Here is a 12347-nt window from a genome sequence, read left to right as displayed (position 1 = left end):
TGATGACCTTGAGCTTAGTTTTGAAGAGTGAATAGAAATTAACTATTGTGACACAGCAAGGCTGGGAGCCACAACCACAGGCTCTGGAGTCTGATCTATGTTCATTCCAATCAAGTTGTGTACAACCTTGGGAAAGTTACTTAAAATCTTCCAGCTTCAATCCCCTCATATATGGAATGGGCATCATAACACCTACCTCTCATGACTATTATGGAAATTTTAAGTGATGAATTATGGAAAGCATCCAGCTCACAGCCAACCTTAATGCTCTGGCTGTTATTATGATTGTTCATAATCTCACTAGTAGTAAGCAAAATAGAACAGCTAGATAATAAGGCTGAGCAAAACAATAGAGTCATTTTCTGGATAAGGAAATGGAGATCCAGAGGGAGGCCTATGTCACACAGGCTTAGTGACGGTTGGAACTGGAATCTGGATCCTTCAAGAATTCTACTGTTTTCCCTTCACTTGTCTGGTATTCTAAACTCTCCTGTCGATAAATCAGTCTATTTAATTCCCTGGCTTAATGAGTATTTCCCAAACTTTACAATTGTTGACATTCCCTATTTGTGACTTTTGCCACATTCTTGTAATAATGTCCTCTATATTATTACTTACTTAAAATTTTTCTTCAGATACACTCATTTTTACTAAAAAATATCAAATGGAAATTTTATATCACCATTATGAACAGAAAACCAATCACAGGCTTGTGGCATAATAAATTATATTTCATCTAAGGCACATTAAAATAAATACCAAACTATTAAAATAAAAGATGTTTCATCTAAATTATCTGCACTTCCCCAGTGGAATGTATACCACATCTTGGGAAATGCTGGCCTGTGTAATTAATCAGTGAACTCTTTTCATTTCATGGAACTTCTAGATTATGTCCAAATCTATCCTAAAGTGAAACTTCCCTTTGCAGTGGCTGATTTATAACTCCGAAGGAAGAAAGCAAGACCCACCTCACTCCCTGGCCTGCTACTGACCCACTATTATTCGTATCAGCTACTTTTGTTGGTGTCTCTAGTTGAACAGTAGCCTCTCCTATTTTTTTTTTTTAATTTTTTTTTAACGTTTATTTATTTTTGAGACAGAGAGAGACAGAGCATGAACGGGGGAGGGGCAGAGAGAGGGGGAGACACAGAATCGGAAGCATGCTCCAGGCTCTGAGCCATCAGCCCAGAGCCCGACGCAGGGCTCGAACTCACGGACCGTGAGATCGTGACCTGAGCTGAAGTCGGACGCTCAACCGACCAAGCCACCCAGGCGCCCCTACTATTTTTGCTATTTCTTCATCCTCTTGAGTTTTAGCTACTCTGGCATAGAATACATACTAGAAGCTAACATGATGCTTTAGTTCCATTTATTTGGAAATTTCAACTCCCTGCTTCCAGTAGATTCTATCCCCTAGACTTGGAGTTTAGAGTTGGAATAACCTAGATGAGTCCCTACCTAAAAGGGACCACTGGTGATGAATTGCAACCTTCCAAATGGTCCCACCTCCAGTGCCTGCCAGAGGGCCTAGCACAGGTAAGCCTCCAGTAGTCCTCACCAGAACCAATTGAGGTAGAGGTGACTTTGGCTAGAGGTGCTGCCACTAGGTGGACAGAGATGGCAACTGCACCATTCTCACCTGCCAATTAAGTCAGAGCTTTGGCTCCAGCACTTTCCCTGGCGGAGCCTGCCTGGCTCCCTCATTCTCTTGACACTCTCTATTCCCCTCCCTCCAAGTCCTCCTCTGGGTGAGTGAGCACTGGGGATGTTTGCATACCAAACACTTGGCTAATTGATATTCTGTCACAATCTGCTCAACAAATGTTAGGTTTTTTGTGTTTGGGGTTTTTTGTTTTGCCTTTTGTGTATGTGTGTGTGTGCACATACACATGTGTGGTGTGTGTGTGTGTGTGTGTGTGTGTGTGTGTGTGTATCACTTTGGTTGTATTTTTAGCCAGGTTGGGGAAGGAAAATAAGGAGTTACTCTGGAAGGCAGAAAATGTATTGCCAGGTCTTTCTTGCCTGGCATTCTCCTAAGTGGCTGTGAACGCCTTTAACAGATGGAGTTCAGGATATGCTCAGATCTGATTTTATCAGCATATATCCTGGGCAAGTTCAACGTGAGGATGAAGACTTCCTTTGTGCTTCTTTATGTGTTGTATTGCCACTCTTTATTGTTAGTACACTCATCTCATTTTAAGGAAGCCAGCCCTGCTCAGCCATGATAGACACCTGTGTGGGAGTCACATAACAATGTCTGATACTCCACTGCAACAGGAGACATGGCAGTCCTGGCCCAGCACTTGGTAGTGGATCCCCCAAGCCCCCATCGGCAGGAAGCACATCTTATTCTTATATGTGAGTGCAAGATTGTTCTTGGTAATCAAGAGAGAAATTAAAACAAACCCAGACGGAATAGCCATCCTCAAAGACTGCCAGTAACACCCAGAATTGCCCATAATTCTTCTATCTGAAGGGCCTTAGGCTTCATGATGAAAACAGAAATAGGAGGTTATATGTTATTATTGATATGGCCTTTATCATTATAATTGGACACTGCACTTCACTTCTCAGTAAACATTAACTCTAAGGAGCAACTACCACCCTGAACGGCATGTGGTGCAGTGGATAGAGCCTGGACTCTTGGATCAGAAGATAAATAGAGTATCTATTTCCACAGAACTGCTATTAGCTTCTGTTTTCACCCAGTTCAGATGGGTGTACAATACTTCATTCTCATGCACGGAGACTGGGGAGAATCCTGTCAGACAGAACTTAAATAACTTCATCCGTCCATCCAGTGAAGGCAGACTTTCCTTTCTAGAAAGCCACACACCTACTCTGACTTACGGAAACCTCCATTCCCATATCCCACAACCAAATATGGCACCAAAATGGATTTAGTCATCTCTCTGAGAGGAAAGAATAGAGTGAACCTTCACTAATCCAGGCAATTTAATTCCCCTTTAATGGGAATTAAATTAAGATCTCAATAATACATGATGACAGTTCTGCTTTCTAGTCTTATATAGAAATCATGCCTCTGGCTCTAAATCCCAGTTATCGCTGACAGAGGAAGTGAACCATTGATCAAGTAATAGAGTTGCCATGTTGTAGGGAGTAGAAGGAGTGGAAAGAAGAGATTGATGACCAGGTGGTGGAATAAATAAGTACTGGGCGTGAGACTTCTTAAGTCAGACAGGGATGCCAGGCTGGGCAGGAGGGATAGTTACTTGGGGAATTACGAGCAAGCTTGTAATTGTACTTTATGGAGTTATATGAACCTGGGACACAGTAAACACTAAATTTCATAGAATCTCATCGCTGGAAGAAACCTTTAATTTCATCTGGTCACATTTCCCAAGAGACGCCTGAGAGCCCTCTACAGACTCAGTTTACTAGAAAATGTTTCTGATTTTAAACAGTTTGCTAAAGAAAACCCAGCAGAGACTTTTTAAGTAACCCCCATTTGTTATAGTTCTGATTATTACTTCATAACCCTGGGAAAGTCACTTCGTTTTTGTGGGCTTTTGCTCAAAACTGTGACCTCTCTGGCTATTAGTTTCTGCATCTATAAATAACAACCCCAGATCTCTCCTGCCTGCCCCTCAGCATGGATAACACGCTAAAGAAGACAACAGAAGTGGAAGTGTCTTGGTAACCATAAGGTATGGTGTACTTTTTAAAACATAAAGAGTGTTGCTATTACCTCTATATTCTCTCACCAGCGACATGCCCCATGCTGTACAAGAGTAGCAGTGTTTTATCCCTCTCCATTCTACGACAGGGTTCCTCACCTTGCCCATAATTCTTTTTTTTTTTTTAATTTTTTTTTTTCAACATTTTTTTATTTATTTTTGGGACAGAGAGAGACAGAGCATGAACGGGGGAGGGGCAGAGAGAGAGGGAGACACAGAATCGGAAACAGGCTCCAGGCTCCGAGCCATCAGCCCAGAGCCTGACGCGGGGCTCGAACTCACGGACCGCGAGATCGTGACCTGGCTGAAGTCGGACGCTTAACCGACTGCGCCACCCAGGCGCCCCAAATTTTTTTTTAACGTTTATTTATTTTTGAGAGAGAGAGAGACAGAGCATGAACGGGGGAGGGTCAGAGAGAGAGGAAGACACAGAATCTGAAACAGGCTCCAGGCTCTGTGCGGTCAGCACAGAGCCTGACGCGGGGCTCAAACTCACGGACAACGAGATCATGACCTGGGCTGAAGTCGGCCGCCCAACTGACTGAGCCATCCAGGTGCCCCGCCCATAATTCTTTTTATGGAGTTACCCACAGATGGGTCCCTACAAGAGCGTTCACCAAGGGATCCTGTGCTTTTTCATGACAAACAAGGAATGGGCTTGTGCCCATGCAGTGCCTGCCACCTGCAGAGGAAGGGCCAGCATGCACAGGGGCTTTTGGCAGGAACAGCCATCTTCTTGCTCCTCCCCACATTCTTGACAAGGACCACCTATCCACAGGCCCCTATCAGCATGGGTGAACCTTAATGAGCCCAGCAGTAGCAACCCACACAGAGAGAGGTTCCTCCTAGTCCTCAGTTTTCAGTCACAGTGGAACCTCATAATGGCACAGACTGTTGTTCATTTTAACAGGCATTTAGTAAGTGTTTGTTATGAGTCAGGTCCTGTGCTTGCCACAGGGGATACGAGATGAGTCAGACGTGCTGCCTTCCCCTAAGACCTCACAGTTTAGTGGGAGAAACAGACTCATGAGTGTCAAACACAGGATGTGTTATGACCAAAGCCCGGACGGTGTTTGGGCATAGCCGCTGGATCACTTCTTAAGTCAGGCTGAGGGCTCTGGGTTGACTTCTCAGAAGAGAAGAGATTTAAAGGGAACCTTCACAGGGGTGTAGAAATTCCCCAGGGGAAAGGGGGTGGGGTGGGGATTTCAGACAGCAGGAGCTGCAAGTACAAAGGCAGAGATGTGGGAGGACAGCTTGGTTCTGGGTAACAGGGAGGCTGGAGTGTGTGGTGTGATGCACACCAGGGAGTGAAAAGACTTGAAATCAGAAAGGTAGTGGGGGCCCAAGCAGCAGGCCTGTATGATGTCATGGGAAGCACCGAAGGATTTTAGGGAGGAGAATGTCATGGTCAGGTAAGGTTCTTAGAGCAGTTAGGTTGCAGTGTAAGGGCTGGGTGGGGAAACAGAGGGAAGACAAATTAACTGAGAGTATTGCAGGAGGGGATGGATTCTAGAGAGATTTAGGGAGTAGAGTTGATAGATCTTATTATGAGAAGGTCTAAGAGCTTCTGGCACAGGAAATTAAAAGAGAAAGAAGGCAGACTGAAATTTTAGTGAGGGCCCACAGGTAAGATGACAAGATATCTTGCATCAACTTGACTTCCAACTTCTTGACTGCCCGGTCAAGATGGCCTATGGAATGTTTGTGGACAGGAGGTCAAAAGCTCTTTTTTACAAATGATTTTTAAAGCTGCAGAGGTGGAGTCAGCAGATTTGGCTGACAGAGCCAGTATTTCCTTCCTTCTTCTCTCATGCTCCACATGTCTTAGTCCCAAAACCAATTGCTTTGTCAAGGAGGATGTCTTCCCCAAATAGAAAAAGGCCACATTTTGGTTAAGGATTGGCAAATAGCTATGCTAAGATCTCCTTGCTAAGTCCTATCTGGATTCATGCATTATCACTAAGAACTGTACAGTTCGGAATACTCTGCTGCCTATAGCATACAGTTACAGACCAAGCATGGGGCAAATTCCCAAAAGAATTGATATTTGAGCTGGGTCTTGGAGGAAAGCAAAGGAAAAACAAATGCACTAAAATGATATCTTACCCGGTCTGGCACCTAGAGTGCTCTGAAGGTGGGCTGTCCAATAGAACTTTCTGCAGTGATGGAAATGTTCTTCCGTACTATCCAATAGGGTGACCACTAGTTGCATGTGGCTATTGAACACTTGATATGTGACTAATATGATTGAGGAACTGACTTTTTAATTTAATTCGTATTACTTTAAACTTAAATAGCCACTCTAGCTAGTGGCTACCATATTGGACAGCACAGCTCTGGAGTACATTTGGCATGCCCAGATTCTGTTTTACATGCTCATTCTTTGCTTCATTCTCCTTGTGACCCTCCCCTGTCCCTATTCTCGTCTGCCCAGTCCTTCCAGTTTGATGTACTAATTGGCTATCATCCAGCTTCCAACATTGGTTCTGTTTCCTGGTTATTGATTTTCTCTCTCATCACAACAGATACCTAGATAAAGTAGGATTCAGAGAATCCTGTCTTGCCACATTGGGCCCTTCAACAGGCCTTATTCACTCCTTTTCCTTGGTTTCTTTTCTCGGCCACTTTAGCCAGTTGGTAACCTGGACTATTCTTGGATGTTTTCCCTCCCTGACAACCTGAGTTAGAGGATGGGACAGTTGGAAAAAATGGAGGGTGGGGAGGGAGGGTTATAACAATAAATACTTTGAATAAATACTTGGATTTGAGGTCTCTGGTAACAGGTAAAGGGCTCCATCCTGAGGCCTTTTCTGTTGGTCATTTTTAACTTTGATTAGTATAAAGATAGCAGTATCAATAGATTGATTACATTTGTGGATGAAAAGGATGGATTCAGAGTACAAAAAAAGGCTCTTGATAGGCCAAAGCATTTGGCCAAATTTAACAAGACGAAATGTAATGATGACAAATCCCAGATCCTGTGTTTGGGTCTAAATGGCTAATTACCTACGTACCAATGCACAGTTTAGAAAGCTTGGTGTTTTTTTGCTGATTATTAATCAGTGTTGGATACCAAGAAAGGTAATATACTCTGGGAAAGTACTATAGAATCCTATCCAACAAGCAAGTTCTTATCCAAGAGAGATCTGCTCATTTCCATACCAATCAGACCACACCTGGATCATTGTTTCAGGTTCTGAGCTCCCACTTTTAAAAAGGTGGGGGAAGGGGAGGGACATTGATAAACTAGCCACAGTGGTCAAGGGACAGGAAACCTATCATATATGAACTGAAACAACTGAGCCTTAGGAGAGCAGACCATAGGGACAGGGTCACTGTCCTCAGTCTCTGCAGGGCAGTAACAGAACAGAGAGCAGACATGCTTTAAGGGGCTCCAGAGGGCAGAGCAAAAAACAAATGAGTGAAAATTCAAGCGGACTTCAGCTCAGTGGGAGGAAAATATTTCCAATTGAACTGTGATTTTTGGCAGTTTAATCTACAGAGGCAGAGTCTGGTAGAGACCCTGGAGGAACAATGTTAAACATGCCCCAAAGCCAGTCTGCTCAAATATGGATTGTCTCTATCGTGATGGATGGCTCATTCAAATGTGTAGGCCCTACACTTGCTGACCCCGTTTAGCTTGCAGGTTCTATATTAAGTGTCAGATTCTTCTCATTCTAGCTCAGCATTCTAATTAAATAACCTTGGCTCCTTGCATGTGGAAAACAGGTTTCAAGCACAGAACCTCTAGCACCAAGCAGAATGGCAACATAATTTTAGCTCCTGAGCAAAATGGGTCTCACAATAGCGTCAGTATGGCATGCACATTAACATTTGAATATGCTGTATAATAAGCATGCTAATTACTCTGAGAATACTTGAAGAATAAAATCAGCCATGATCATTAGAAGAGAAAGGGGCTAGCAATTTATAGCATGGCTGCTGCTTGATATTCAAAAATACATGACGGCTCTCCTCACAGGTAAAAGGTAATTACTGTGATTATAAACTGTAATGATAGTGGCAGGAAGTGATCAGAATTTTATTGGAAGTAAGGATGCAGTACACTTGTGTTTTTTGTTGTTCTTGGTTTCTTTTTAACCACATTCAGATTTTATTTTTTTTAATTTTTTAAATTTAATTAATTTTTTTTTTTTTTAATTTACATCCAGGTTAGTTAGCATGTAGTGCAACAATGATTTCAGGAGTAGATTCGTTAGTGCCCCTTACCCATTTAGCCCATCCCCCTTCCCACAACCCCTCCAGTAACCCTCAGTTTGTTCTCCATATTTATGAGTCTCTTCTGTTTTGTCCCCCTCCCTGTTTTTATATTATTTTTGTTTCCCTTCCCTTATGTTCATCTGTTTTGTCTCTTAAAGTCCTCATATGAGTGAAGTCATAATGATTTTTGTCTTTCTCTGACTAATTTCACTTAGCATAATACCCTCCAGTTCCATCCATGTAGTTGCAAATGGCAAGATTTCATTCTTTTTGATTGCCAAGTAATACTCGATTTTGTGTGTGTGTGTGTGTGTGTGTGTGTGTGTATACATATATATATACCACATCTTTTTTTAAAATTTTTTCTCAATGTTTATTTATTTATTTTTGAGACAGAGAGAGACAGAGTATGAACGGGGGAGGGTCAGAGAGAGAGGGAGACACAGAATCCGAAACAGGCTCCAGGCTCTGAGCTGTTGGCACAGAGCCCGACGTAGGGCTCGAACTCACGGACTGCAAGATCATGACCTGAGCCAGAATCGGATGCTCAACTGACTGAGCCACCCAGGCACCCCACCGCATCTTTTTTATCCATTCATCCATCGATGGACATTTGGGCTCTTTCCATACTTTGGCTATTGGTGATAGCGCTGCTATAAACATTGGGATGCATGTGTCCCTTCAAAACAGCATACCTGTATCCTTTGGATAAATACCTAGTAGTGCAATTGCTGGGTTGTAGAGCAGTTCTATTTTTAATTTTTTGAGGAAGCCTCCATACTGTTTTCCAGAGTGGCTGCACCAGTTCGACTTATTACTAATAAAAATGTGTCCCCATTTCGATGCTTGGTTCGTTTGAGCAGTTTAGATGTGAACCCATTGCTATATTGCTAATCTCAACTCTGCAGAAAACGGCTGGCAGGGTTTACAAGGGTGATGAGGAGCTGGGAGAGGGCGGGCCTCAGGTTGGACATGGGGCCATGATAATCACCTTGTGCTAGGTTAGAAGCTGTACTGGGGACCTGGTACCCCGTGCCTTGCATGACCTAGACTAGCAGTTCTCAACGTCTCATCTGCAGACCTCTCAGGGATCCTGCTGCTCTTTCAGGAGGTCCATAAGACCAAATTGTTTGTATAATAATATTAAGGTGTTATTTGTCTTTCTCACAGTATTGAACAACTACATACTGTATGATTCAACTTATATGAAATGTCCCAAACAGGCAAATCTATAGAGACAGAACACAGGTAAACCATTGCCAGAGATCAGGGGAGGCCAGAAGGGAGAGCGATTGCTTGATGGGTACAGAGTTTCCTTTTGGGGTGAGGAAACTGTTCTGGAACTAGGTAGTGGTGGTTGTGAATTTCCGAAATGTCACAGAATTGTATACTTTAAAATAGTTAAAACGGGGAGTGCCTGGGTGGCTCAGTCGGTTAGACATCTGACTTTGGCTCAGGTCATGATCTCACAGTTCATGGGTTGGAGACCCGTGTTGGGCTCTGTGCTGACAGCTCAGAGCCTGGAGCCTGCTTCAGATTCTATGTCTCCCTCTTTCTCTGCCCCTCCCCTGCTCACACTCTGTGTCTCTTTCTCTCTCTTTCTCAAAAATAAATAAACATAAATTTTTTAAAAATAGTTAAAATGGTGAGTTTTAAGTTACGTGAATTTTACAACATTAAAAAAAAAAAAAAACGAGAGAGGGAGAAAGTTTGCAGATTGTCCCGCATAAGAAATTCTTCCTATGCAGAATTTTTAAGCTTCTTGAGGGTTTTCTAGTCATGGAAGTTCTCCTGTTTGTGAGGCCCTTTCAATAGCTATAATTCTTATAGTTAGGAAACATTTTTCTTATTTCCTGGACAAGCGAGGCTATTTAAAACCATTTCTTTGGACTTTGCCTAATGCTTTATCCTTTTGCCTTATCCTTTCTATCAGCCTGGAAAGCTACTACTTATTCTTTGAAGCCCATCTAAAAATGACACTCCCTTGGTGAAATGTTCCTGGGCCTGCAGCCCCAACCCTACCCCAGGAAGAATTGGCCCCTTTCCCCCAGTCTGGGTTCTTATAGTACTTTGGTGATATTCCTTATATCATATTCCTGATGCAAGGAATTGTATCACAGTTACTCACAATAAATCATTTTTTTTTTTTTTGTTAATGTATCTGTCTCTCCTAAAAGGTGACTCTTAAGAGCGGGAGTATTTCTCATTACCCCAAAATCCCAGTACACACACAGACACACACAGACACACACACACAGCTCTCCAAATGTGGTACCAATTAATAACATTATATTAAGTACTTAAAGTTTTTTTATTCATTTATTTTGAGAGAGAGAGAGCACGTGTGCAAACAGGGAAGAAGCAGAGAGAGAGGGAGAGAGAGAGAGAATCCTAAGCAGGCTCTCACAGAGTCTGATGCAGGGCTTGAACCCACAAACTGTGAGATCATGACCTGAGTGGAAATCCAGAGTCAGATGCTCAACTGACTGAGCCACCCAGGTGCCCCTTAAGTATTTTTAAAAGGGGTTTACAAACATTGACTCATTTAATCCTTATAACTTTATATACATACATTTTATAGATGGTTCACCTGAGGAAACAAAAACTTTGGGGCACAAGATGTTAAAACAGCAAAGTTGCGTGACAGTAAAACCACATTATAGCTTGGCACATGGTTGGTGCTCAATAAATGCCTATTCTGGCAAAAGAAAAACTGGCTAAGAACATTAGGTAAATAAAAGAGTTCTATTCTTATGACTTGTTAAATGTTTGTATATAGTTTTTAGACTTCACAGAGTGTTAGAGCTGGGAGGGACCTTGGCTATCTCCCTGTGCAAGTTAGAGATAGGGCAGGGGTGCTCCCCGGCGGTCCTGTGGAAGAAACATGGTCCTGGAGCTGAAGCGGGGAGATCAGGAGCGGGGAAAGAGGTCTCCCAAAAGCGGAGAGAGTGAATAAGTTAACCGAGAGAGATGGTAGCTTAAGACAATTATTCAACCAGCACTAAGGAAACCCCCTACCCAGGAGAAAGGCCAGGGGAAGGCAGGAGAACTAAGAGATGGGAGAGCCACAGAGCAGCACAAGATGCCCCAGAGCATGCATGCTCTACAGGGGATACTCAGAGTCTCAAACCAAAGAGCACAAGGCTTCCCGCAAAAACCAGCTGTATCTCTTTATCCCACATCACCCTGATAGATCTTCCCAGAAGCAACTACCGCCAACTCAGCTTCTGATTTTTACCTCCATGTTTATAAACATGTTTCTGTTGCTTTACCTTGGTTTTCCCACTTTAGACATTATATATTGAGTTCCTAGTATTAGAAGATTAGGGTTTAGCTGTCCAATGCCACCCCTAAAAACCAGGTGTGCACCAGTCAACTGGAAGCCAAGTGGCCCATCTGAAAGGGAGGCAGCTCCTACTTATCAGGTTACTGCCAGGAATCCAGCTCCAGGCTGACAGTATGGATCAAAGTATGTTAATTTGTAAGTAATCAAAACACAGCCCCAAAACTGCCTTAACAATGAAGCTTCCACCAGAAGTCCAGGGTGACTCAAGCTTCCAGGTTGGTTTGATTCAGCCGAACACCAATGTCATCAATGTTGACTTCCATGTGAGTTGGCAGCCAACAGTCCACAAGCTCCTCACCCATATCCAGACAGGTGAAAGTCATTTCTGGAAGCCTCCTTAGCAAACCTCTGTTGGTCTAGATTGGGTCATGTGCCTGTAGTGGATACTGGGGAGGTCTCCTCAGTTCCCCTTTTCAGGGCAGGCATAGCTGCTAGGAATATTCTGGCAGTCAGTCTCAGGTCTCAAAAAGCCACTTCCCCCAAGGTTTTACAAAGTTTTACCTCTTCCCGGGTGCAGCCTGAGGCCAGCAACTGGTTGATGTAGGAATACAAATGCCTGGCTCCTGTACTTCAATTTGGGACAATTCTGAAAGGCCATCCCCATTCTCAAGTTCCTGGTGGGATCAGCTGAGGCCTTGGTTGTAACTACACTGCAGTTAGCTGGTCAGCTTCTCACGCCCACTCTGTTCTCTTCATGTCCCCACAGGTGTCTGTCCTGAGAACTCTCCTCAATAAACCTGTGTGTGCTAATTCTCCATCTTGGATTCTGTTCCCAGGGACCCCAGTCTAAGACAGTGCCAGCTTCTGAATCAACAAAGGTGACAAGAGGTGGGACTATGCTGATGAAGTAGGACTAGTTTGCACGCCATGTTATAGACCAGGGCTGGGATCAATCTCTCCCAAAGCACATGGGCTGAAGCAGAGAGGATAGGGACTGAAACAAAACTGAATTGTTAATAAAAAAGAGAAAAATCATATTGGGGAGGAAATGATACAGATTTTTTTGATCTTTCAAGAGAAGCCAGAATCTCATGATGTTTTAACATTGGAAACTAACTGTGATGTTTTTAAATGTT

The 12347-nt window shown here is 43.2% G+C and overlaps 1 long non-coding RNA gene across 2 annotated transcripts in view; it reads left to right on the top strand.

Moving 5' to 3' along the window:
• The window catches only part of LOC131491639 (uncharacterized), a 36844-nt gene extending 24818 nt beyond the window's left edge, over nt 1-12026 (top strand). Inside the window, exons 3-4 of one of the 2 annotated variants that reach the window (XR_009251577.1) lie at nt 9096-9173; nt 11978-12026. This is a non-coding gene — a long non-coding RNA (uncharacterized LOC131491639). The remainder of the gene's footprint in view (nt 1-9095; nt 9174-11977) is intronic. The other variant, XR_009251578.1, reaches the window with a different exon arrangement.
• The last annotated feature ends 321 nt before the right edge of the window (nt 12027-12347 follow it).

Source organism: Neofelis nebulosa, chromosome 12, assembly GCF_028018385.1.
Source record: "Neofelis nebulosa isolate mNeoNeb1 chromosome 12, mNeoNeb1.pri, whole genome shotgun sequence".
NCBI classification, from domain to species: Eukaryota; Metazoa; Chordata; class Mammalia; order Carnivora; family Felidae; genus Neofelis; species Neofelis nebulosa.
This window is presented reverse-complemented; position numbering and strand designations above follow the sequence as displayed.